Source organism: Musca autumnalis, unplaced genomic scaffold (assembly GCF_047663935.1).
Source record: "Musca autumnalis isolate F117 unplaced genomic scaffold, ASM4766393v1 scaffold_4, whole genome shotgun sequence".
Classification (NCBI taxonomy): Eukaryota; Metazoa; Arthropoda; class Insecta; order Diptera; family Muscidae; genus Musca; species Musca autumnalis.
Window position 1 is genome coordinate 82,662,060 of NW_027411977.1, and position 26,760 is coordinate 82,688,819.

At 34.5% G+C, this 26,760-nt stretch overlaps 1 protein-coding gene across 1 annotated transcript in view; it reads left to right on the forward strand.

Moving 5' to 3' along the window:
- The window catches only part of LOC141401520 (G-protein coupled receptor dmsr-1-like), a 400,810-nt gene that overhangs the window by 89,059 nt on the left and 284,991 nt on the right, over nucleotides 1-26,760 (forward strand). Inside the window, exon 3 of the mRNA XM_073981806.1 lies at nucleotides 8,871-8,981. The gene's annotated coding sequence lies outside the window, so the exon portion shown is untranslated. The remainder of the gene's footprint in view (nucleotides 1-8,870; nucleotides 8,982-26,760) is intronic.

Here is a 26,760-nt window from a genome sequence, read left to right on the forward strand (position 1 = left end):
CTTTATGAAGACGTCGACCTATACCCATATTTTTCTGGTATAACGAAGACTATATACAAAATTTCAACCATTTCGGTGCGATATAGAGGCCACAACCTACAAAATATCGAAAACCGGAACATACCGTTCTATGAGGGTTATATCAAAACCTGGACCCAATGTCTTAAAAGCTTAGGGGATTAATTGAACCATGGGCGTAGCCAGCTATGGGCAGGGGGGGCAGCTGCCCCCCCTAGATCCTTCAAAAAGTTTCGAAAAATTATATTGTTATACAAAAGTTGAAAAAAATGCAGATGTTCTGATGTACTATTTTTTATCTTATAACGGCAAATGCGTGACTATTATCTTTCGAATGAGCTTTATTTTTTTAAAACTGGTTAACCTAACTATTTGTTAACCACCTTTAAAAAATATAGCTTATGGTTATATAGTTATGGTGATTGAAGTGTAAAAAACGCATAAAAACAGGAATATGTTTTTCCTCGATATATAATTTATAATTTATTTCTTATTTTATAATATTTAATTTATTATTTGCAAGTAAGCTTTCGAAAATTGGAAAAACCAATGAATTCGGTTGAAAAATAGATGAGATATGTAATTTTTATACACACCACCATAGTATGGAGGGTATATAAAGTTGGGTTTTCCGTTTGTGACCCATTGAAATACTTATTTGCAACCCTTTATTCTGATCAAGAATATGTGTACTTTATATTTTTGATAAGAATAAAATTCAGTCTGTAGAAATTAAAACGGTTTTATTTAAGAAAGCGTAGATGAAATTCTTTAAAGTATGTTTGGACGATCAATGTCTCGTAGAAATATTATGATGTGCGAAGTATGGACCAGAGGTGCCGTGCGAGGATTTTATCGTAAAGTTTTGAATGTTTATGGGGGAGGTACCTGAAGAAGTGGACCGATATGGCTTATCTTCGAACTTAAACTAAGTTTGGTTAAAATATTACGAAGGCCAAAACGGCCAAACCCACATGTCCACAAAAATCAAATAGACTATAAAGTCCTAACCAGAACCTTTTGAAATTGCATTGATTAACACTAGGTAATACTACCTTCTAAAATAATACAACATGGCATTTTTTAGAATTTGTTTCAAAGGTTTCAGTTAAATCTTTACAGTCTGTTTGATTTTTTTGGGCATGTCGGTTATTCTGTTTTGACGCTGAGGGGCTCATTGGGGTCTAAAATAATTATGTCGATAAGACACATTTTGATCGTATGAAAGTTTATATAACCTCATTAGCCTAAAAAGGCTGAGGGCATAAAATTGCCATACAAAAGCGTGGACCTATATACATATGTATGTTAGCAACTTTGAGGAGGATATTGTCTTTTCGGTGGATAATTTTTTTGAGAACCTTGAACTTAAAAAGCAAAATTTCAGCCAATTTAATAACTTCCAAATACCTAAACCCTAAATTCAAAATTAAAGCAAATATATTTGTAGATAAAATCTTGAAAATAACTGAAATCGGGCGCTACCGTTAAAAGGGGGGCTATACCTATGTCCATAATTTTTGGTGCAGATTTGGTCACCCTAAATACCAAATAATAGCTAATTCCGTCTTTCCAAAACTTCAGTATCCTTTCTCAATTTTTGTGGATGATCAATTTTACCATAGTAAAATGGAAGTTGGTGTTCGAAATTGGCGTGAACACTATATGCGTAAAAGTAAAAAAATTGACTTCTGTATATGCTGTTTTATTGATTTATTTTATCATTTTACGGTGCTCTTGAATCAAATTTAAATGGAAGGAGCTTACACCTGGGAAGTTTTTGTGGATTCTGAAACTACAATATTCATAGATGAGAAAAATCAAAAAAAAAAAAAAACTAAAAAAATCGCCGGAGCGATAAATCGCGATTCTAGTTGAATTTTTTATTGAAATGGGACTAAAGAAAATGTTGTAGCTATGAAAATTCTCTACAAAATTGATGCTTATGATATCTTCGTAGTTTTTACCGTTATTGAGATATAGAAGTTCAAATTAGGACAATGGATTGACTGTAACGCCTCCTTATAAAACAATATCATAACTGCAATTTCCCAACTTAAACTTATATATCTCAAAAACGGTACAACCTAGGAAAAATTACGAAAGCCAATATTGTAGGGATTTTTTACAGCAACAATATATTTGTAAGACCCATTTCGAAAGGATTTGCAGTTTTCAAGCTAAATCCTGAAGACCTACGAAAAAAATTTGAACGTTTGATTTGAACGTTTGATAGGAAAATACCAATCTTGTACAGAATTTTTACTGCTACAATATTTTCTTTTGACCCATTTCGATAGGACTTGTGGTTTCCAAGCAAAGTCATGAAAACCTAAAAACCCCTTTTTTATTTTTCTCATCTATGAACATTGTAGTTTCAGAATCTGCAAACACTTCCCAGGCATAAGTATCTTCCATTTAAATTTGATTCAAGAGCACCTTGTATTTTTGAACGAACAAGTTATTAAAGAGTGGTAGAGTATTCTTTTGGCCTACAAAACTTTTCCCCGGAAATGTGTCAGCACTGGTCCACGTTTTTTTTACCCACCATAGAACGGTACCGCCCGACTTTCGAGGGTTTTCAAGGATTTACATGTATTATCCTATAGAAATGGTTGTAATTTAATACATATTTAGCCCTTTCGGCCCCGAACTTTTTTCCTCGCACTGGTAGTTACTTTAAAAACATAGAATTAAAGCATATGTCAAAACTAAGACATAACATAAATTGGAAGATACAGTACATTTTATCTAAAATTTATTTGCTCATTATTTTGTGCAATTATGTAAATATAAATGTTATAATCGTATAGAAGTATGTATACCTCTGGCCTTACTTTTGAAGAATCAAAACTAAAGTTTAACATAAAGCTCATACATTTTGATTTAGAAACGGTTTAAATAATTTGGACTGTACACATCGATTTTTGACATGCCGTGATTTTCCAGACTTCACACTGAATAATGCATCGTAGTTCTGTTGATCGAGATACAACTGGCACTTTTTTATAATTTTTGCATTCTTAGGACTACAATTAGCCAAAGCAATGTGTTCTTTGAGTAAAAAATTCCGTTAGTTTTAAATAAAACGACGTTAAAATCGAAGTTGCTTTTAAGCAACGTTGGGGCCGAAAGGGTTAGTCTTCTTTGGGGCTACCGCACTTCCCTTCAGAAATTTGTCAGCACTGGTCCATGTTTTATATAGGATTTTAGCCCTACTCTCCTACAGAAATAGCTGAAATTTAGTATTTAGTCTTCTATGGGGCTATAATAACTTTTCCCCCTAATTTGTCAGTACATTTCCACGTTGTGATATAGCCATTGACATTTATGATAAGTACCAGTGTTCGAAATTTCGATCAGTCAACTTTTCACATATGTAAAGTCGTGCTTGAGCATCTAAATCATCTTCTTTATATTTTGTGAAACGGTTCCATATATTGGCAATAATTCATGATTACTTTTTAAATTGCATTCTTTTAATTTTTTAAATTAATTTAAAAAGTATCCAAAAATATAGTTTTCAAAAATGTACCCCTACCATCTAGGAGGAGGGGGAGTTTTCAAGGGAAGAATTTTTATATTTGTTTACAGATGACACTTATGAAATACATACCAAAACTTGTTTAAAATTTGTTTACTGTTCAAAAATCGAACACCAAGTACGAAATGGGTTAAACAGGTAAACAGATACATACATATATTAAAATTATCTAGGTATGCTATATGTATCTGTTAAGAAATTACTATTATTACTATTACTCGAACCACATGAGAATGTGCATCCAATGTCATTAGGTGTATATTTCGCTTGTTTCGGAATATATTTTGTAAAATGGTGTGAACGATAACTCTCGATGGGAGCAATCGATCTGGTCCAAAATGTGCACATCGTATTATTTCATCCAGTCATGTATCAAGTTGGATATAGTCCATATTAATCCCGTTCTTCGAGTACCTCCATTCAAAATTTTTGTTTTTATTTACATTTTTCTCTATAAGTTGGGTGCAATTTAGCATTAAGGGTCCATAGTGATCAAAATACTTCTCCGCCAATAGTTGTGGACATAGGTCCACGTTTTGGTATGGCCCCTAAACAACAATACCGCCCAATTTCAAGTATTGTACAAAATTTTAGCTGACCAGCTAGGTTAGGTGGTAGGTAATTGGTTTACGAAGTGGTCAAAGAAATTCGCCTAAAATTGTGGGCAATGGTACTTTCGTAACGGAAAGAAACTTATCTATTCCATATTAGTTCAGAATACTTCATGGTGGACGTTTTTTACGTGTTTTTCATTAGGTAAGTACCTTAATAGAGGTTTTAAAATTGTGTATGTAAAAATTATACACATCACCAAAAAAAAAAAAAACGTTGCCCCCCCTAGATTGGATCCTGGCTACGCCCTTGAATTGAACCCAAAAAGTTATCGAGATTAATTTTTTGATAAATGTAGAAAAATTGTGGGCAGGAGTCGAGTTATTTTTTCGAATCAGACTTCGACTTCGAAACCCTTGTTTGTATATTAATAAATAAATAAATATATTCAAAAACAGCTGAACCGATTGTCCAATATTTTTCAGAAAATTTTTAATTTTATATTTGCAGAATTTACGAACGCATCGGTTAAAAATTAATTTGCAAGAAAATATGTTGTCCACCATTGCAAAGGTGGTTGTGTCTCCGACCATATGTACTTATTTGAGCCCCAAAAGACACGACCTCCAAAACTAGTGAACAGATTTTTATGAAATTTGCAGAAAATGTTCAAGGTGTTCCCGTGGTGAAAAATAATTTTAGATATTGGTTAATATCGCACGGTACGGGCTACCTCCTATACGTCAATTTTTATACCCTCAGCCTTTAGGCTAAAGAGGGTATTTACACTTTGATATGGCCAAAAATGTGCCTCATCGAAATTATGGTTTTAGACCCCAAGTATGTTTGTACGATATCCGTTTCAGACAATTTTGAGCCGAATTAGCAATGTCCGTTCGTCTGTCTGTCTGTCTGGCTGGCTGGTGCGCACGATAACTCTCGAACGGATCAATCGGTTCAAATTTTGGGTATCGAAATATTTTGTCCAGATTTGATTTAAGTTCGAAGCTGGACCATATCGGTCCACTCCTTCAGGTACCTCCCCCACAAAAGTTCAAACATATTCGGAAAAATTGTCCTTGCAAGGAGTAACCGAATTAGTCCATACTTTGCACATCGTGACATTTCTACCAGACATAGATGAGGTTCCAATATGGACCCTATTGGTTCACTCTTTCGGGTACCTCCCACACAAAATTTAGCTTAAGTGCAGTTTGAGGCCTGCTCTCAAATCGCTTTGATTTTTGTTGCAGCCACTTGTATTCACTACCCCCATTACGACGATATAATTTTTTTCAGGAGCAAGTCCATATATCCTCAGAATTCAGCACGAAAACTGCAAACAACCCATATAATACCATGTGTCGTAGTTGGAGTGCACGATAACTCTCGAACGGATCGACATATTTGGTTAAAATTTTGGGTCTTTCAATATTTTGTCCAAACTTAGTTTAAATTCGAAGATAGACCATATCGGTCCACTCCTTCCGGTACCTCCCCCACAAAGGTTCAAAATTTTTCGCCAAGATTGTGGGCATGATAACTCTAGGAGGGAATAACCGAATTGAGCCAAACTTTGCTATTGGTAATATTACTTTCAGGCATAGATCGAGTTCTAAAATGGACTATATCGGTCCACTCATTTGAGTACCTCCCACACAAAATTTGGAAAAAGTATAGCTTAAAAACTCCTCTCTGATCTTATTAATTTGTGATGCAGCAGGTTGCACTTGCGGCCCCTGTTACGACGTTGTAATTTTTTTCGTGGGAAAGTCCATACTTCCTGAGGTAATGACCCAAAAATGTCCAGAAAATCCTACCGGCACCACCTAAACTGGCTAATGTGTAAAATAACCCTTTAAGAGAGAAATCGATTTAGCTCAAACTTTGTAAATTGAAAAGTAAAATTGTAATACATTTAAATTCAGAAAATTAAGTACAACATATTTAATTATATAGTCTGTAAGGAAAATATCCATAGACTAATAAAGAAAAAAAATATTACCTACAGATTTGTATTAGGTCCGAATATGTACTACATCGGATCACTCCTATGGGTACACCCTACCCAAAGTTTGGAAAAAATGCACTCGTCTTGGATCATTCTGAATTTTGTTGCAACATGTAGTTTTTTGCGGCCCTTTTATCCTGGAAAATTTTCCCAACAGCTAAAAAATCTACAGAAGTATTGTGTTAACTTTTTTCCTTCGGGTACGTGGCTGAGGGTATATCTCTGTCAGCTCAGCTGACTGATACTTTCTTACTTGTTTATACCCTACACCACACTGTGGTAAGAGGTATTATGTCTTTGTGCATTTGTATGTAACATACAAAAGGAGACGAAATAGACCCATAGTTACTTTTGGGGATACACTTTCTGAGTCGATTTATGCATGTCCGTCCGTCGGTCTTTCCATGTATTTTTGTTCGCAACCTACAGGTCGCATTTTTTGTCCGTTTCAGCTGAAAATTGGGGACTATAATTTTTTAAGCCATGGGGAGAACGCTATTGCTTTTTGTGAAAATCGGTTCAGATTTGGATATAGCTCCAATACATATTTTGGGCCGATTTGACGTATTTGCTGCACCAAACACTCTATATACGTCCGATTTTTATGACATTTGGAATGTGTGACGAAATTCGGTCTAGAAATAAGTGTGCCAAATTATTTCGAAATCGATTTGGATTTGGATATAACTCCAATATATATTTTCTTCCGATTTCACATATTTTCTGTATTAAACACGCTATATATGATGTCCGATTTCAATGAAATTTGGAATGTGTGACTGAATTCAGTCTAGAAATAAATGTACCAAATAATATCGAAATCAGTTCAGATTTGGATATAGCCCCATATATATTTTCGGTCGATTTCACGTATTTGCTGCACCAAACACGCTATAAATATCCGATTTCGATGAAATTGGGATTGTGTGACTGAATTCGGTCTGGAAATAAATGTGCCAAATTATATCGAAATCGGTTAAGATTTGGATATACCACCCATATATATTTTACATATTCTCAGTGGTATAGGTTATCATATAGTCGGCCCGACCGACTTTGATCCTTTCCTTACTGGTTTTAATTTATATTTAGAAAAAATAGGAATATATTGCATTGAAAATTAATTTGCTAGACAATGAGACGCGAGCAATTTTTTTGTTTTTTTTTTCAGAAACCATGTCTGTTTCCTAGTGAAAATTGAACGTATATATTAATGACTTTCGGAGGTAATGGGACACTTATAATATCTTATGCTTACACATTTTGTTGAATTTCAATGAAAGAGCAGTACCTCCCCGATGCCGTGTTAAAAAAAAAAACAAGTAAGAGAGGACTATAGTCGGACGAGACGGCCGACCAAGTGATACCCTACACCACTTCCTCCCGTCACTGTTTTCCACGGAATTTATATTATATGATTGCGATAAGTTATGTTATTGATATAATTAATTGATATTTATGCATCATTTATTGTTGATATAATTTGCATCAAAGGAAAGGCCAAGAGTTGGTTTTCAAGTTTCGTGCTCATAATTTGCGGGAATATGGCACCAGTACTAAAATTTTGACCAAAAATTAAATTTGGATATTTTTACCACAATGGTCAATGCTCAATTTCACCCGCTAATACTATTTGATGATTTTTCAAAATTATTGGATTTTTCTTTAACCCTTCCTCTTACTTCGTGATTATGGTTACACTACACAGAATTCATACCGTGCCACTGTGGTCGAACTTGTAAGGGAAGAGCGGCCAAAAATACTTCCTGTGCAGATATCAATACGAAATTTTCCGTAAAGGCTAGTTTAGCAGCACAAATAAAAAGGAGCAAAAAAAATTCAACGTAGGTCCAAATATAGGTATAGCCCCCATAGAAAGGTACTCCCTGATTTCTGGCATTTGGGGGTCTTGACCACATCTTTCAATGAATTTGGTTGAAATTTGGCTATCGGTATTGCCCAGTCTTACAAAATCTTCTTGCAAAAAATTTTTGAATTGTGTCCACGTTTTGATAGGATACACATATAATGGTACCGCCCGATTTTTGGAATTTTGAAGGTTTTTTATAAATTATTAATTCGAAATTGCCGAAATGCCACTAAATCTTACCTGGAGGTAGGCTACCCCCAGAAAATTGTCGACTAATGTAGGTCGAACCTTTGATGTTGTCCCCATAAATCGGTACCGACCAATATTCGGTAATTTCAGGGTTCGAGCCGTAATAAACAAACAAAATGGCTGAATTTTCGAAATTTTACATTGAGGACCCCATTTTGACGTATCCTTCATATAACTGAACCGCACAGTATCCAAAGTTGCGCACAGTATCCAAACAAGTTCCAAAGTTGCGGAAAGTTATAGCTGATATTTTGAAAATAGAATATATAGACTACTAATTATCTTCTAAAAAAATTCGTTGGGTGGAAAGAGGGGGAAATTTTATTATACTGAAGAAATGGCAAACCTACATCCTAGTTAAAATTTTGCGTCGGTCAGACGAAACTTCCCAGGTGTAAGCACCTTTCATTTAAAGTTAGTTAGACAGTGAATTGCCAGTACGGGTTACGTTTTGTTATACATAGCTCCATAGATCGGTGCCGCTCGATTTTTTTCGTTTGTAAGTTTCAGCCTCACCATTCATCCGAAACTACTGAAATTTGACATCTGTCAAATCATCAAATTGAAATTTTGACAATAAGAAAATCTAATACTAATTACATTATATTATTCTTCTTTCATTTCAGGGTTGTTTACTGGAATGGTTCGTTTGCTTAACAAAGTACATTCTTCAAATTTTGCCCACACATTTCAATCCTTTGAATTTGAAAAAAATATAATGCTATATCTTAATTGAGGTATGTATATAAAAATATATGGTTCTATGGTCTGCTCTCTAGAAGCATTCGAACCAGATTTGTTCGAATTACTACCAACTTCTAGTTTCTGAAAAATATTTTATTTTTTTTGACATTTTTTTTCTACAGTAACAGAAGTATATTCGAACGAATTTGGTCCCGAACCGTCTTAGTTCAACTGGCCAATAATGAAAAATTAAATGTTAAAATACTGTTAAAAAGGTGAACTTTGACCGCGATTCTTTAAAAATTTCTCCAGCGATCTTTTCGTATTTTTATACCCTACACCACAATGTGGAAAGGGTATTAAACGTTTGTTTTTCGAAAAATGCATATAACACTGTGAAATATTCGTCGTACACCCCCCATGTGGTATACCAAAATGCATATCTCGATGCGATGTGTCCCTCCGTCCGTGCATTAAAAATTGTAATCACGCTACAGGCCGCAATTGTGGACCAATCATTACGAAATTTTTAATGGAGGTCGGGTTCTGATCACAATAGACCCCTATATTTATTGGTGATGATCGCAAAATATTTAGGGGGTGAAATGGACCAAAAACAAAAATTTTATCCTATTTTGTAGCGGCTCTGTAAGTCGCATTTATAGTCCGATCGGCGCGAAATTTTGTGTAATGTTTGAGTTTACGACGAAGAAGGCACTTACAATATTTTGCCGGTTAAATGTTCAATATGTGTCTTATATTTTTATTTCTGGAATACACAGTCCGCCAACGTGGATTATACTTAGAAGAATGTTGATGTACGTGATCAGATAACAGAGTTACGGCGACCTGACTTAACGCCCAACGGACATAACGCCCAAAATCAATTTTGGGCGTTATGTCCGCCCTGACCCCAGACTTAACGCCCAAAGTGAAATTAGGCGTTAAGTCCTCCCCCATAGCGGACATAAGGTCCATTGGGCGTTGTGTACGTTTTCCGAAATTAAAGATTTTCCCCGTTCATAATTAAAAATCAGATTTATTTAAAAATAAAAATGAATTATTTATGTATGTAATAAATAAATTAACTTACTGAAATCATATAAAAATGTGTACGGGTTTTCCAACAATTTGTGGACAAAAAGGGCACAACATTACAGTATCGTTATGTTTTGTGTTGACTTTCCTTAAAACAAGGTATAAAAGAATACACAATTTTGCAAACCTGCAATTTTATTTTTAAAACATATTTCGTATAACAGATTTTTCTGACGAATAGATTGGCTTTCATCTCCGGATTCACTATATATTGCATGTGTTTCGTCTAAAACCACTGTTGATAGATTGATTGTTGATCTTATTGGTTCTCATTTGTAGAAACATTTTGGATGTTACTTGTTTATTTGAAAGATATTGTGTTGTTCTTGTGTGCTTGCGATACTTCTACAACGCCATACACAATTGTAAATAAAACATTGAGCCGTAGGTTTGTTCTATAACACTGTGCAACACGAAAATTATTAACTATATTCTGAAACCGCAGCGTGATAGAAGACCAAAAAATAGAGGACACGTGTCTCGCCGTTTTTTCGCATCTCATAAACTTTCGCGGTTATAGGCCTCCAAAGGTTTAGTCAGGACTATATCTTCAAAACCGTTAGGAAATTTGAATTCATCTCAGAGGCAAAGTTGTAGCTCCTGTCTTAAAGAACAAACTTCATCTGCAAGGTCAAAATCGCCATAGTCAAATTTCTTTTAAAATTTTTTCTCAATTTTTGTTATGCAGCTATCAAACCGATCAAATTTGAAGCAAACAACCAACTACAAAAATATATCTCAGATCTCAATAAACATCTTTCTAGAATATACGAACTCTGTAGAAACGGATCTTAATGGTCAAAATAGCAAAACAATTTCGATTTTTATCCTCTTTTCTGCTCCATAGATACTAAACCGTTCAAAATTCAAGAAAACAATCAACCACAATATTGTAGCAAAGGCATCAATAAACAACTTTCTGGAACATACGAAGTGTCTATGAACGGTTCTTAATGGTAAAAAAAACACTGTAAATAGCAAAAATCTTTTGAAAATATCCAATGTTTATACTTTTTTCTCCGACTCTAGTCCAAAGATACGCAACCGCCCAAAAATTAAGGATACAGTCAACTATAAAAATGTACCTAAGATTTCAGTAAACATTCAAATTTGATCGAAGCTGTATAACAAAACTTGAGACAAAATTTTAAAAGAAATTTGACCATGGCGATTTTGACCTTGCAGATGAAGTTTGATGGATTATATGTGTTCACAGTTTTTGTTTTTTAATACAAGAGCTACAACTTTGCCTCTGAGATAAATTCAAATTTCCTAGCGGTTTGGAAGATATAGCCCTCACAAAATGACCGTTTTTACATCAAAGCCTCAAACCTTTGGAGGCCTATAACCGCGAAAGTTGATGAGATAGGGAAAAACGGCGAGACACGTGTCTTCTCGTTTTTTGTGTTCTATCACACTGTGGAGTCCGAATTTGGTTAATAAAACATGACTCAAAAAATGTCACACAGTGTGACTCAATTTATTTACAATAAAGAAACAATTGTAAGTACATATTAACATTTATCGCGCGCGCGATTTTTTATAAAATATACCGTTTCGACTTTTGCTCGATCGCTTTCAACATCTTTAGGTTTTTCTGTGACTCAATTTTTAATTCTCAATAAGAAATAAATCACTCAACACGCTGTCAAACATTCCGTTTTGTCAGTGTCCGTTATTTGGAAATGTGTTAATAAATTCCCGAGGGAGATTTCGACATACATAGCTTATGCGTTCAACTGGTTTAAAATCAACTGAATGATGTTTATTTTGTTGGGGATCAATCAAATCATTTTTAAAATCAACTTAACCACTATAAAACCTGAAAGAGTATACCATTTCGAAAATTTTAAACATTTTTTCTTTAAAATAAAGTTTGACAGAAATTACATCTTTGTGTTTATTTCAGCTTTAGTCCATATTTTGTTGTAATTCAATTGTTTGAAAAACAACAAAATATTTTAAAGTGGATATGAAATTGATTAGTTGCGGGCGAAGGGTAGGGAATACTATAGTTTCAGTTGTCACCAAACAACTTCATCAGTTCCCTTTTTCGCCGACTCTGTATCGATAAACAGGTCAATAAAGCCATCTAGCCATCTAGAAAACAATAAAAAAACGCCAACAACAGCATCAGCACGGCCTTGTTGACCAATGCGTAATGCAAAAACAACTTTCTTGTTGTTTTTACCCCCGCTTATTGAAGCAACACTCCTATGTTCGTATTCTTTGCGAAGCAAAGACGACATAAAAACAGTGGTGGATATGAAATTCTTTAGTTCGACTCAAATTGTAGGGTAAACAGCTTTAGGGCCATACAGCAAATTTCTCATTTTATTTCATTTGCTAGATGGCTTTATTGACCTGTTTATCGATACAGAGTCGGCGAAAAAGGGAACTGATGAAGTTGTTTGGTGACAACTGAAACTATAGTATTCCCTACCCTTCGCCCGCAACTAATCAATTTCATATCCACTTTAAAATATTTGGTTGTTATTCAAACAATTGAATTACAACAAAATATGGACTAAAGCTGAAATAAACACAAAGATGTAAAATTCTGCAGTCCGACAATAAAAAAACATTTGACAGAAATTTCAAAAAATAATAGTTTATTGTAGGTTTTGGAATACAGCAATTGAATCCGGCGCTGCATTACAAATATTAATTTTAAATCATTAAAATATGAAAAAAAAAACATAACATTTTTTGGCGTTGTGTCCGATTTTTTTGGGCCTTATGTCCGGAGTTAGGGCGGACATAACAGCCAATTTTATTTTGAGCGTTATGTCCGGGGTCAAGGCAGACATAACGCCCAGCATTAATTTTAGGCGTTATGTCCTTGGGCGTTAAGTCAGGTCGCCCAGAGTTACAGCCTAGAATATGCAGGGATTCCATAGTTTTAATTGTGTGTAGTGTCACTATAATCACGCTATGGGTCGCAGGTATAGTTCAATATTGACAAAATTTTGCACGATGTAAGACAAATTTTTGTGGGAAAAATATCCAAATTTTATAATTTGGTCCACATTATAATTTCTGGGCGCACATGCTGACAAATTACCGAAACGAAACTTGAAAACCAACTGTTTACCTTCGGTTAAAATACGAAACTACTTTCTAACATATATTTTGTTTTTAAGGAACTACATTCAACTTCCATGCTACAAAATGTCGGTATCATGACAGAAGAAGTTTCAAATAATGATAGAGAATTCCAAGATTTTTTAAGATGATGTAAATTACAACGCCGTACTTAGTCTTGTGGTTTTTGTGTTACCTTTGCACATTGGTCGCAAATGTGAATTGTTTGGCCAAAAGTAAATTTTTTGACATTCTTGTTTCGTGTTTTTTTTCTTCGCAATATTGAAATAAACACTCCAAAAAACAAAAACAAAGATTGTTTATTCAAAGTAGAAATTTGTTTACTGTGTTATTAATCGAGTTGAGTGCGCAGTATTTTGTGATAATTTGTGGGTTATAAAATCGCAATAAGTAAAAATGTAAAGGTAGAACTCAAATATGGAAAAGAAAGACGAATGTAAATAGAGATTCATTTTTCAAAAAGAACAGAAGAAAAGTTCGATCTAAGAACAAAGTTATCAACATATTTCTGGAACACTCTTAAATTCTTACATATTGTTTCAATGGTAAAATTGTTCTGGACGGAAATAATTTTGATCGCTAGTGGTCGATGTTAGAAAAAAATCAAAATTACGTTGATGTGTATACTTTAATTAAAAAATCATTTCAAGGTGCGATTCGTTGCTATAAATGATGCACAATTTTCTCAAGCTACATCAAATTCCAAAATATTTAACATTCGACTGGTACAAATTTAATTCTAAGAAACACAATTTTGAACCGATGTTCTTGAAAACTTGGTATTTTTATTTTGACAGTCCAGAAAATATTTCAACCAAGAAATGTCGACATATGTCCACGTTGGGGTATAGCCCCCATATAAGGGTAGCTCCAAATTAAGATAATTTAACGATTGTAGCCATATTATTAAGCCGATTTAGCTGTAATTTTGCATTTTGATTTCTTAGAAGATATGAACCCTTGGCACCAAAAATTATAAACATATGTCGAAGTTTTAGTTTAGACCCCATACAATGGGATCACCCTGTTTAATATATTTTAACGGTTTTTTGGAAATTCAGGGTGAAAATAATTAGTTAACTAACTAACTTTTCCAGTAATGCCGGTGTATGTATGTGCTATATTTGTTTGTTTTTGTACTGCCATGTATCTCAAAATTCCGCAAATATTTTATTTGATATATGCCTAAAAACGACTCGACATAGTAGAATAACAAGTATCCAAGTGTACATTAGATTCGTTACGGCCCAAGGGCACCCGGAAATACCGTCAGAATTTTACGCAAAAGGTTTCCAGAAAAGCCACAAACGAAGACTTGGTCCATCGACTTTCGACTCTGATCAATTTATTTGTAGTTTAAGATAGAACTTAAAAACTAAAGAAACATAATTTTAACAGCGAAATATTAATATATTACCACTAAGTAAATATTCATCTATGAATTTCATTTGTTCTATTTTTCTTATATTATATATATTAATTGAATTATTTTATGTTGTTAAAACACAAGTCTGTATTTGAGAATATAACGTTTTATGTTTCTATACCTCCAAAACGTATTTAAAATAACTTTAGGAAATTACCAATTCTTTTCGAAATGTATCTATATTACACAAACTTTAAAATTTCGGAAAACCTTTTTTATTCAATAAAATTCTATAGAAGACGTTGACCGAAAAGCTCGTAACTACATGGAATAAAATATCTATGTCTGATAAATGTCTCCTCCAAATTGCCGTTCTCAGTACATTATATACGATTAGTATTGTTTCCTTTCTTGTGCACATGACATGGCAGATCGGGGATTTGCTTTCCTCCACCTAATTTTCGCTTAGCAGTTAATGAATATTTCGGCTACCAACATTCCAACTACTTATTCTTATGCCTATTAGTTGTTGCTCTGGTTTGTTTTGACCCCATTTTAGAATTGCATTGAACTGATTTATATATAAATTCCTCTTTTTTTCGTACACAATACCGTCCATTAACAAACACATTTTCCACCCCTTTTTCAATTTGTTATCATGTTTCCTATTGTAGTTGTATTTCCTTTTTCCCCGAAAATTCGTTTTAAGAAATTGCAATAGTGTCGAAATTTACACATCACTGCTCTCTTATATTGCCAAAAGTTCCTTGAAATTGTGTTTGTAGTCGTCTGCAGTCGAAGAAGAAAATCCATTCGAGATAGTATGTAGTTGCTAAATTTTATTGTTCAAACAAACGTCATTTACACAATTCTTAGAAATGCCATTCACAGATATACTCGTAACTTTACGAGACTTAATGGTCTTAAAGCTAATCAAAAATCTAAATTTGTAACATCAACAATAAATTTTGTTTCCCTTCCAACCCAATTACTCTGAAATGGCAACAATTTAAAATTTCTTGGTTTTTTGTCTTCATGAATTTTGTTTCCCTTTTCTTTAAAGCCAATCCCAGTATCTTAACAATGATGTTGACAGTTGACACTTGGCGAAAAAATGCTTTGTCAGCTTGATGTTCATATTTCGGTTGCGAGAAAATAACAAAGTGGTCAAAATGAAAGTATGTACTTGGATTTCTGGCAGAGGAATGCTGTAGATTGTCCTTCAAGCATTTACATACATATGCACAAATGTATGTAAATTTAGGGTGAAATACTTTAAAGCGAAAATGCAACAAGGGGGATAAAGACCTTTTTGGCAAAATATGTATGGGTGTGCTTTTAAATTTAAAATAGCTTTAAAATTTGTACACAGGAAATTCAAATGCATCGAATTCGTCGTGGGGCATTTTAGGGTGAAAATAAGCCAATTACTCAATTTGCTGCTGATATACTCATGATATTGTGACTGAACAATGTGTCATGCTCATGGACAATTTAGGATAGACTTTTTATACCCTTAGCATTTATGCTAACAAGGGTGTATACACTTTCATAGGGCAAAATGTGCCTCATCGAAATAATGGTTTTAGACCCCAAGTATGTTTGGACGAAATGTGTTTCAGACGATTGAGCAATGTCCGTCCGTCTGTCTGTTTGGCTGGCTGGAGCGCACGATAACTCTTGAACGGATGAACCGATTCGGTTCAAATTTCGTAATATTTTGCCCAAACTTAGTTTAAGTTCGAAGATGGGCTATATCGGTCCACTTCTTCCGGTATCTCCCACACAAAAGTTCGAAATTGTTCGGAAAATGTTTGCGCACGATAACTCTTGAAGGGAGTAACTGATTTGATCCATACTTTGTCCATCGGGAAATGTGTACCAGACTTAGATATGGTTTCAATATGGACTCAATCGGTCCACTACTTCGGGTACCTCCCACACAAATTTTCGGAAAAGTTCAGTTTAGGACCATCTCTCGAATCGCTTTGATTTTTGCTTTAGTAACTTGTATTCACTGCCCCCATACGACGGTATAAGTTTCATCAGGGGCAAGTCCATACTTCCTGAGAAAATAGCCTGAAAGTTGCAAAAAACTCCTATGAGGTGGTTGGAGCGCAAGACAACTCTCGAACGGGTCTGCCGATTCGGTCCAAAATTTGGCCTTAGTAATATTTTGTCCAAACATAGTTTAAGTTTGAAGGTAAGCCATATCGGCCCACTCCTTCAGGTACCTCCCCCACAAAAGTTCAAAAATGTTCTGTAAATTGTTCGTACGGTTGAAGGGAGTGGCCGAATTTGTCCATACTTTACACATCCTAATATATCTACCAGATAAAGATCAGGTTCAAATATGGACTATATTTGTCGACTCCATCCGGCACCTCAAAAACATCATCTGCAAGGTCAAAATCGGCAATGTCAAATTTCATTTAATTTTTTTTTCAGGTTGTGGTCTTTTGATATCAAACCGATCAAAATTGAAGCAAACAACCAACAACAAAATTGTACCTTAGATCTCAATAAACAACTTCTTAGAGAATACGAAATCTGTATAAACGGTTCTTAAAGGTTAAAATAGTAAAACAAATGGGAGTTTTATCCTTAAGAATAGAGTCTTCTACAAAAATGCACCTAAGATCTCAGTAAACTACTTTCTGGAATATATGAACATTGTAAGAACAGTTCTTCAAGCTCAAAGTTCCATTATATTGACCCATTCTTTCCTGTTCCTGGTGTGCTTTCCTATTTTGACCTTTAAGGATTTTTCGAGAACAGTTCGTATTTTCCAGAAATTTGTCTACTGATATCTTTGCTTCATTAGTTGTAGTTGATTGTTGTTTTTAATATTGAACGGTTTAGTGTCTGTTGACCAGAACTAGAGAAAACAGGATAAAAATCCCATTTGCTTTCCTTCTTTGATTTTACACGAACGGTTCTTAAAAGTCAAAGTAAAAATATGTTTATTGAGATCTAAGATACATTTTTGTCGTTGATTGTTTGCTTCAAATTTGATAGGTTTCATATCTGAAGACCAAAACCCGAGAATAAATGTAAAAATTAATTACATCTGGTCGATTATGATCTAGAAGATGAAGTTTGATGGAGCTTATGCGTTCACAATTGTTGGTTTTTTTTTTTTTATTTTTTGTTTTTTTTTTTGAGATGTGATACAACTTTGCTTCTGAGATGAATTCTAATTTCCTAACGGTTCCTTTCCTTGTGACATCAAAGCCACAAACTTTCGGAAGGCTATAAACGCGAAAGTTGTTAAGATAGCAAAAAACGGCGAGACACGTGTCTTCCCTTTTTTGGTCTTCCATCACGCTGCGGTTAGAGTTGAGCTATCTCTATATCTTTCGGAGGGCTATAAACGCGAAAGTTGTTAAGATAGCAAAAAACGGCAAGACACGTGTCTTCTCTTTTTTGGTCTTCTATCACGCTGCGGTTAGAGTTGAGCAATCTCGTTCAATTCAACGATCCGGATCACTATCTCGTTCAATGGACACAGGCTATTTCTTTGACAAAACTGCGTATACTTAATTTCAAACGTTTGTTTTTATGATGTTACTCATTCGTCTTTGAATGAGGGCAGTGATCCGGATCGTTCAATTGAACGAAATTGCCCAACTCTAACTGCGGTATCACAATATGATTAATAATGTTCGTGTTGCACAGTGTTATCAATTTTTGGGAATGAAAACAAATGTCTTTTAATTTATTTGAAAATGTTGCCTATTAGGGCGAAGATTTTTTTTAATATTAATTCGACTGACTGATGATTTTTGCAAGTGAAAAAGAAAAACCGAAAATTCGAACCCACACAGTCACCAATATGTGACACGTTTTGCTTTTGGTAGAGGCTCAAGACATATCGGCTGTGAAATGGCTTCGATATCATCAAACTTTTCCTCTTTAAAATGCAATTTTGTTTTTACGAAGATGGATATTTGTCTATTCATTGTATGGCTTCTAGGAATTTCGGCAGTTGTTCTTTTGCTACTTTGGTTTGAATATTTGTAGAGAAATGTCCATATTCTTCTGCTTGCTTTGTTAAGATTGACAAACAAATATCAGAAAAAGGAAATAACAAACTGATAAATAATCTGTGGTATCTTGGCCCAAAAACTTGTTGACCTGGCATTGTTTGATCCGGCGACAAAAATCTTAATAAAACAAAAATGGAAATTTCTCCTAAAATATTCGATCCAAACTTACAAAAGAGCAACTGCCGAAATTCCTAGAAAAAGGTCTACCTGGCGTAATTAAAAGCGGTCAAGAGATTAAACATTAACACCGAATTTTCAGGAGGAGCGAGGGGTTGAGGTCATCAGAGATTACAAACCCACTTAATTACAAAGGACGAATAACTAAAACAATGCGTTTTCCAAGTAGTCAGCTGTACCCAGATGGCTCCAAAACCACATGATGTCGACGCTTGAAGAAATTTAAATTAAAATAAAATGTAAAAGACATTTGTTTTCATTTCAAAAACTTGTAATAAAGGAAAAAATATTTTTTTAAATATACAGTGTAGTCTCGATAGTCCGGACAATCGTTAATGCGGACTACGCGGTAATCCGGACACTAGAATTTTTTAGATTGTAGACTCTGTAATCCGGACATCACATATTTTTCTTACCTCGATAATCCGGACACCATTAGTTTTTTCCTATCTTATGAATTAGATTCTTATGTATTTGATTGACGTTTTCGTTGTTAGCAATAACAATTGGTGTATAAATTAGAAAATTTAAGTTTTTCAAATTTTCGGTTCAAAACTCAACATTCTAGATAGCCATTGTTAACTCAGTCAATATGTGATTAACTATCTGAGTCTGACAAATGATCTTGCCATCGTTCAACCATTGATGATGTCTATTATAAGCAAAAGCATTTAAAAACAAGTAAAAAAGTATCAGTCGGCTTTGCCGACAGAGATATACCCTCAGCCTGTATATATTGAAACAATTTTTTCCCAAAAAAACGTATATATTTAAGGGTTTTTAAACATGTTGGGAATTTGAACCGACAAAAATGTTCATTAGGATTGAAGATCAAAAGTTTTGCGGAGGAGATACTAAAAGGAGTGGATCTACATTGACCATTATGGAAGTGGATCTCCAGCCACTACATATGGTGCCATATGTGGTTTTTACACACTTCGGGATGTTTACTCAAGAAGTATGGACTTGCCCTTGAAAAAACGTTTACCATCGTAATTGAGAGAGAGAATGCAAGTTGCTTCAACAAAAATTGATTCGATAGCAGGTCTTAAAGTGAACTTATCCGAAATTTTGTGTGGGAGGTACCGGATGGATTGGACAAATATAGTCCATATTTGAACCTGTAATATATCTAGTAGATATATTAGGATGTGTAAAGTATAGACCAATTCGGCCACTCCCTTTAAGAGTTACCGTATGAACAAATTTTCCGAACATTTTTGAACTTTTGTGGGGGAGGTACATGAAGAAGTGGACCGATATGGCTTATCTTCAAACTTAGACTATGTTTGGACAAAATATTACTAAGGCCAAGTTTTGGACCGAATCGGCAGATCCGTTCTAGAGTTATTTTGCGCTCCAACCACCTCACACGGTGTCATAGGGGTTTTTTTACAACTTTCAGGCTATTTTCTCAGGAAGTATGGACTTGCCCCTAATGAAACTTGTACCGTCGTATGGAGGGCAGTGAATACAAGTTGCTAAAACAAAAATCATAGTGATTCGAGAGATGGCCCTAAACTGAACTTTTCCGAAATTTTGTGTGGGAGGTACTCGAAGGAGTGGACCGATTGAGGCCATATTGGAACCTCATCTTCCTCTTGTAGAATGTTTACGATATACAAAGTATGGACCAAATCGGTTACTCCCTTCAAGAGTTATCGTGCGGACAATTTTTCCGAACATTTTTGAACTTTTGTGGGGGAGGTACCTGAAGGAGTGGACCGATATGGCCCATCTTCGAACTTAAATCAAATCTGGACAAAATATTTCGATACCCAAAATTTGAACCGAATCTATTGATCCGTTCGAGAGTTATCGTGCGCACCAGCCAGCCAGACAGACAGACGGACAGACAGACAGACGGACGGACATTGCTAGATTTACTCAAAATTGTCTGAAACGGATATCGTACAAACATACTTGGGGTCTAAAACCATTATTTCGATGAGGCACATTTTTGGCCGTATCAAAGTGTAAATACCCTCGTTAGCCTAAAGGCTGAGGGTATAACTAGTGTTGGGTAGCGCTGTTCTCTGAATATTTGATGCTGTGTGTTCCTTTCCTGTAAAGGGATTGGTTCATTAGCCCTCAGATCAGTGAGAATGTCCCTTAACGGCATGTTATGTATCCCAAGGGTATTTTACCTAGAAATATTTAAATCATTTAAAGCGTTGCGATTAACAGCGTAGTTTCTATTTGGATTTACTCTCAACGAGGAAACGAGTAGAGACATAATGTAGGAATTTCAATAAATTAAAAATAGATCGTATGGACCCTTTTATTTTCTTTCTTAGACATAAGAATTCTAATTCAATTAATTCTATTTTTATTTTCACATTAATACTATGAAAAATATTAAAAGTAATTTTACAAAACTCAATGAAACCTCTTCATTAATATAATGAAGTCTTACGTTGGTTGAAAATCACAGTTTTGGGGATTTTAGCTAGCTTTAATTTTACATTTGGGGTTCCCAGTGACCACAAAACTGCAGTTGTGTATACACGACCGAAAATTGTCAACATATATTCATAATTTTTTGTATTTTTATATGCACATTTTACCTTATTAAGGTAAAATAAAAATATAACCGCCAAAAATTGTGGACAGAAGAGAAAATAAATATTCCGTTTTAGTTCAGAATACTTTACGGTGGAGGGTGTAAAAAGTTTAGCCCAGACCAGGGTTTCGGAGTCGAGGTATTTTTTGCTCGACTCCGACTCCGACTCCAGATGAGTTTTTTTCACGACTCCGGCTCCGACTCCGAGAGTAAAATCCTATACCACTAAAAATGAATAAAATTTGCACAAATTGTTAACTTTTTCCTATATTTTGGCCTATATAGGCTAATGTGTTAGTTTTCCTTACATATTCACTGGAAAGGACATTCGTTCGAATACATTCGAACATATTAATACGAGTATTGTTTCTGCCGAATCTTACATTGAAAAATATCAAAGTTAGAACGTTTTTGTCGGTTTTCCTTTTTTGCACGAGTATATTCTGGACGGAATTCTTCCGCGTGAGAAAATCGTTAAGCTTTCAAAATAAGTGAAAATGAAGGAGCAATACAAATCATAAGGGCTACATGCAAAACAATTATAGGCAATTCATAAACAAGTTTTAAACTGGATGTAAGCCTACATTTTAGTGTGTTTAGCCTCAAAAGGAGACCCCCAGTTGTAAAGCTCAATAACAGCCATTTTTCTTGATTTTTTTCCGAGAAAACTACGTAACTTTTTGGCAGTTTTGTTTTCTTCATCTGAAAGAGAAAAAATATTACTAAGTTTTGAGGCCGTCTACGAAACCCTGTTTTTATTAAAGCATTGTGGGGTGACAACTTTAGCTCGAAAACTAATAAACCAATTGTCGTATATTTTTGTGGCCGATTTCGAGAAGAACACAGTTTATGCTGCAAACAAAATAAAATAAATTGTTCCAATCCAACGCTCACACTAAGGCAATATTGTTCCGATCGACTTAAAAATTTGACTACCTATTCTATGATATTTATACATTCTACTTTTTTCTGAAATTTATACACATTTTGAACATTGGTGTAGAAATATTTGAGATATAGTGTGTATTCTACCCAGCACGTAGGCAGATGGAAGTTTTCGGGAACTGAAAAATTAGCACACGATGAGATTTCGTGCATGAAAATATTCTACAAAAATGTTGCTAGGAAAATTTTATGTAGGGTCGGTCCACTAGGACAAGAAGTCGATATTGTCATGTTTTCACTTCTTTATCACATTGAATTTCGTATGTGATTGTGTAGAAAACTCGGACTATATCTGCTCCTGGCGAACAGATCCGGTTATTTGAATGTATACATCTAAAACCCTCATCGAGTATATAGAAATAAAGTTTCCTCACTGAAAACATGTCATCTAAAAATGATGAAACAATGTCTCCAAACTGAGATATAACGCTATTTTCTCAATGATGGATGGGGGTCTATGAAAAAATTCATTATGTCATAAGTCAGAAATTTCAGCTATGGGATCCTTTGGGGTTCTCAATTGGGGCTTTCATTCCGAAAAGGAATTTTTCCACCCCTAGATCTTGAATTCCATTTTGTGTCACAGGGTATTCAGTAAGATTTCCCATAGAGACCACACTGTCTTTAATAGAAGACAAGGATGACTTCTCATAAAAAACTGGATGAGAATACCAATAGACCTTTGTGAGAGGAGCAGTAAGATTTCTGACGAAAGAGGTTACAGGTCCAATCTTAATTCGATTGTCATAGAGCATTACTTTTGTTTGCAAACGGTAAAGAATCAATTGGATCAACAAAATAGGGATGAATAGACTACACTTCAGAGGATAGTAAATATCCTGTGAATCGTCCCTTAACTTAGTATAATATACCGTTTGCATACTTGTTTTCTTATACATTTCTTTTAAAATAAAAAATGATTTTAAAAAAAAATGTTCTTGTTCCAAATTTTATGTTATACTTCTATAACGTGGAAAAAATTTTGCCCGGAGTCGGAGTCGAGTTATTTTTTTCGACTCAGACTCCGACTCCAGCAAAATTGCTCGACTCCGACTCGTAGACTCCGACTCCGAAACCCTGGCCCAGACGAACTAGTTTTTCTCTCGATTTGTGATTAAACCACGATTTTCGTGTCAAAATAAAAGTAGAAGCATACTACGAGTATATGAGAACCTTCTCGCTAATGTATAACTTTTCAAAATTTGATCTGCGTCTACCAGCATTTAATGACTGACTAATTTATGTGTTTTTTTTTTTATATATATTATTCTAGTCGCGTTTCGCTAACAGGTTTTTCAAAAAATCATTTATAGGATTGTAGTACTCGCGATTCGCGAGTTTTTTGATTTGTACATACATACATATATCGTGAGGGTAGCCACCAGCTTCACAGAAATTTGCATCCAAAGGCGAAAATTTTTGTGCGAAATTTTTTTTAAAAATCATATTTTTCGGGCCTAATTTTGACTATTGTCATTCGATTTCCTTGTACTACATTACAAGTTTTATATTTTTATGCTTTGGATCTAATAAATTATTCCCCGTGAAAATTTGTCTACTAAAACGCGAAATATAAGAAATTCCAAAGTAGTAAAATCACCTGAAATTAAAACAGACATTTAAAAAATTTACTAATGAGGGAGCTACATTCAATTTATCCCTTATAAGGTGTGTGATGCTAATTCCTCAATGGGAAACCTTTTTGGAGAGTTGATCTGCCAAAGATGTCTCAATTCACACAGTCTGAGGGTATATCCCTATCAGCGAAGTCGACTGATACATTTTAACTTTAAAAAACAAAAACGCTTCAAAATATATAGATGATCGTGGCAGTTCAATATCCAATTGAATTCTTTGCACTGTCTCCTTGGAATTTTCCAATCCAATTTGTTGTTATTTAGAAATAGTAACATTCTCAAAATATATTTGATACATTATACTGCAATTTTTTATTTAAACTGTTTATTTTTTGTAAAACATAAACACTTAAACTTTTCTTAAAACTATGGTTGAAAATTGATCATTCACACTAAACTATGTATTTATGTATATAATTCGAATGAAAGTTGTTTCGAAACAATTGCTTAAAACACTGTATGTCCCAATTTACATTGGGCGAGTTTACTTGCGGCAATTGTCATTTTGTAAGAGAGAGAGGTGAGGCATATGGTAACTCTTTGCCTCTCAGCACCCTCTCTCACCTACAAACTGACAATTGCCGCAAGTAAACTCGCCTAATGTAAATTGGGACTTACCATGTTAAACAAAACAAAATATTACCATCACAATGTGTGACAGACACAATGACATATCAAGCATTACGGTTAACAGAAAAGAAAACAGAACTGTTGGGGCTCACATGTTTAGTTTGCATTTTTTTTATACTTTTTTCTTTGGAATGAAAACATGAGTTGATAATAAATACACCGCCTGCATATGAGAGAAGTCTGCATGGAAAGATTGTGATTCATTTTTATGGGCGTTAAGATATATGTTTTCTTTTTTTTAATGTTTACTTTCACTTTTTTTACAACTTAACCGAAACAAGTTCTCAGACTGATTGTCTGAGTGACAAAAACAAAAACCATACATGTTAAGATACTTTTTTTCTCCCTTGAAGTGTTAGTAATGCATACATTTTATTATGATATCTTAACGAAGATTTTCCCACATCTCTTACATAAAGTTGCTTCATGTACAACAGTACTGAAATGGAATGTATTTTATCTTCCCAAAGTAATTTAATCTTAATTTAATACATTGCACAAACTGGCTGCAGGTTTTGGTGTATTCTTCGGTTTGAATTTATAATAATTTCATAATATTGTCAGTGTTGTTCGTGATATAGTATGCGCCTCAAATGACGTTGCCATATAACCGTTTGTCACTCGACTATTTAGGGGGTATGCAATATATCTATCCATTCTACAAAACAACCATCAAAAACAAAGACTTTATGTAACGTTACACAGATAAACATCTGTTGTTTTATAACCTCAGCCAATAGGCTAAAGTGGATACATGGGAAATGTTGCCAATTCTTTCATTTTCCATTTTCAAAAAAATTAAATTTTTCTTTTCGCGCTACATCAACGATTTTTTGTGTACATAGATTAAGAAAGAATTCCCCAGTACAAATCCGCTCGCGAGCAAATTTTTGGTTGTTGCGGACAAAAGTTAAAGCGGTTTTACTTCTGCCTTTAAGAAAAAATTCTTATTAAAACGCTAATAATTTTAATGAGCACAATTGTCACTAGAAAGTTATCACGAATTGACGTCAGTGAGTAGATTGCATAATATTTTTTAAATGTTGCTCAGTATTCGCGGAATTTAAAACATTTTAAATGTAATCAGACTTTCTTTTTCAAAATATAGGTCCATTTAAAAATTACAAAAAAATTAGTTTTCAATAAAAAAAAACTTCACGGCGAATCAAATGGGCCAACATTATATGGATCGGGGGTAATACTAGTTTGTATGTTATAGGCAAAATAAGCACATATGTATTAGGGTAACAAAAAATAAATTTTGGTTTGACAAATAGTTTTCACATGCATTCTTGAGTCCAAAATATTTGAAAAAATCTATAGGAGTATTTCTTTTATTTTTCTTGAAACTCCCAACAAAATGGACATATTTTGCTTTATCTATATTCACACAGAAGCTTTCCCATTGAAGAAAGTTATCGGGTTGTTGAGACAAATAACAAGTGAGACTATAGCCTTTAGTCGGGACGGAGCCGACCATGTGATACCCTACACCACTACCCCTGTTCATAAGCTATTCACTGGTAAACATTACTTTTAGAGAATATAATTCGACTACCACCAAACATATTATGCCTCTTCCTCTCTGGGACCCCCATAAACAACCAAAATTTCGTGACCACCTATCAAAATTGCGACCTGTAGCGTGATTGCAAAAAATGGAAGAATTGGATGTATTACCGACTATTGTTGTATCTCCCTTGTTTGACCAACTTCGCCAACCTAATTTACACCAATGTAAAGGAAATATTTAGTTCTTCCATTGACAGGCTTTGTCGTTGGAATACCCCTAATAGAAGCCTAAATATTCACAAAGAAAAAACTTTGAATTTTTCTCCACATGAGTTCTTCCCCATTCCGACCCCTAAATATTATCCGATTATCACCAAAATCAATAGGCATCTTCCTCTGTGGGTCCCCCATCAACTATCCGATAAAAATTCCAACCGGTAGCGTGATTACAAAAAATGGAAAATTGGATATATTATTGACTTTTGGGATATCTCGGTAGTTTGTCCCACTTACGCCAACATACTTTGCATCAATATAAAGGAGATCTTTTCTTCTTCCATTGACGGGCTTTGCTTTTGGAATACTCCTACCAGAAGCGGAGATATTTGCATAAGAAAATAACGTTGACTTTTTCCACATAAGCTTTTTCGTTATTCCGACTCTGACCATCACCAAACTTCATAGGCTTCTTTCACTGTGGATCAACTCCCAAAAATTCGTGACGATCGGATCAAAATTGCGACCTGTAGC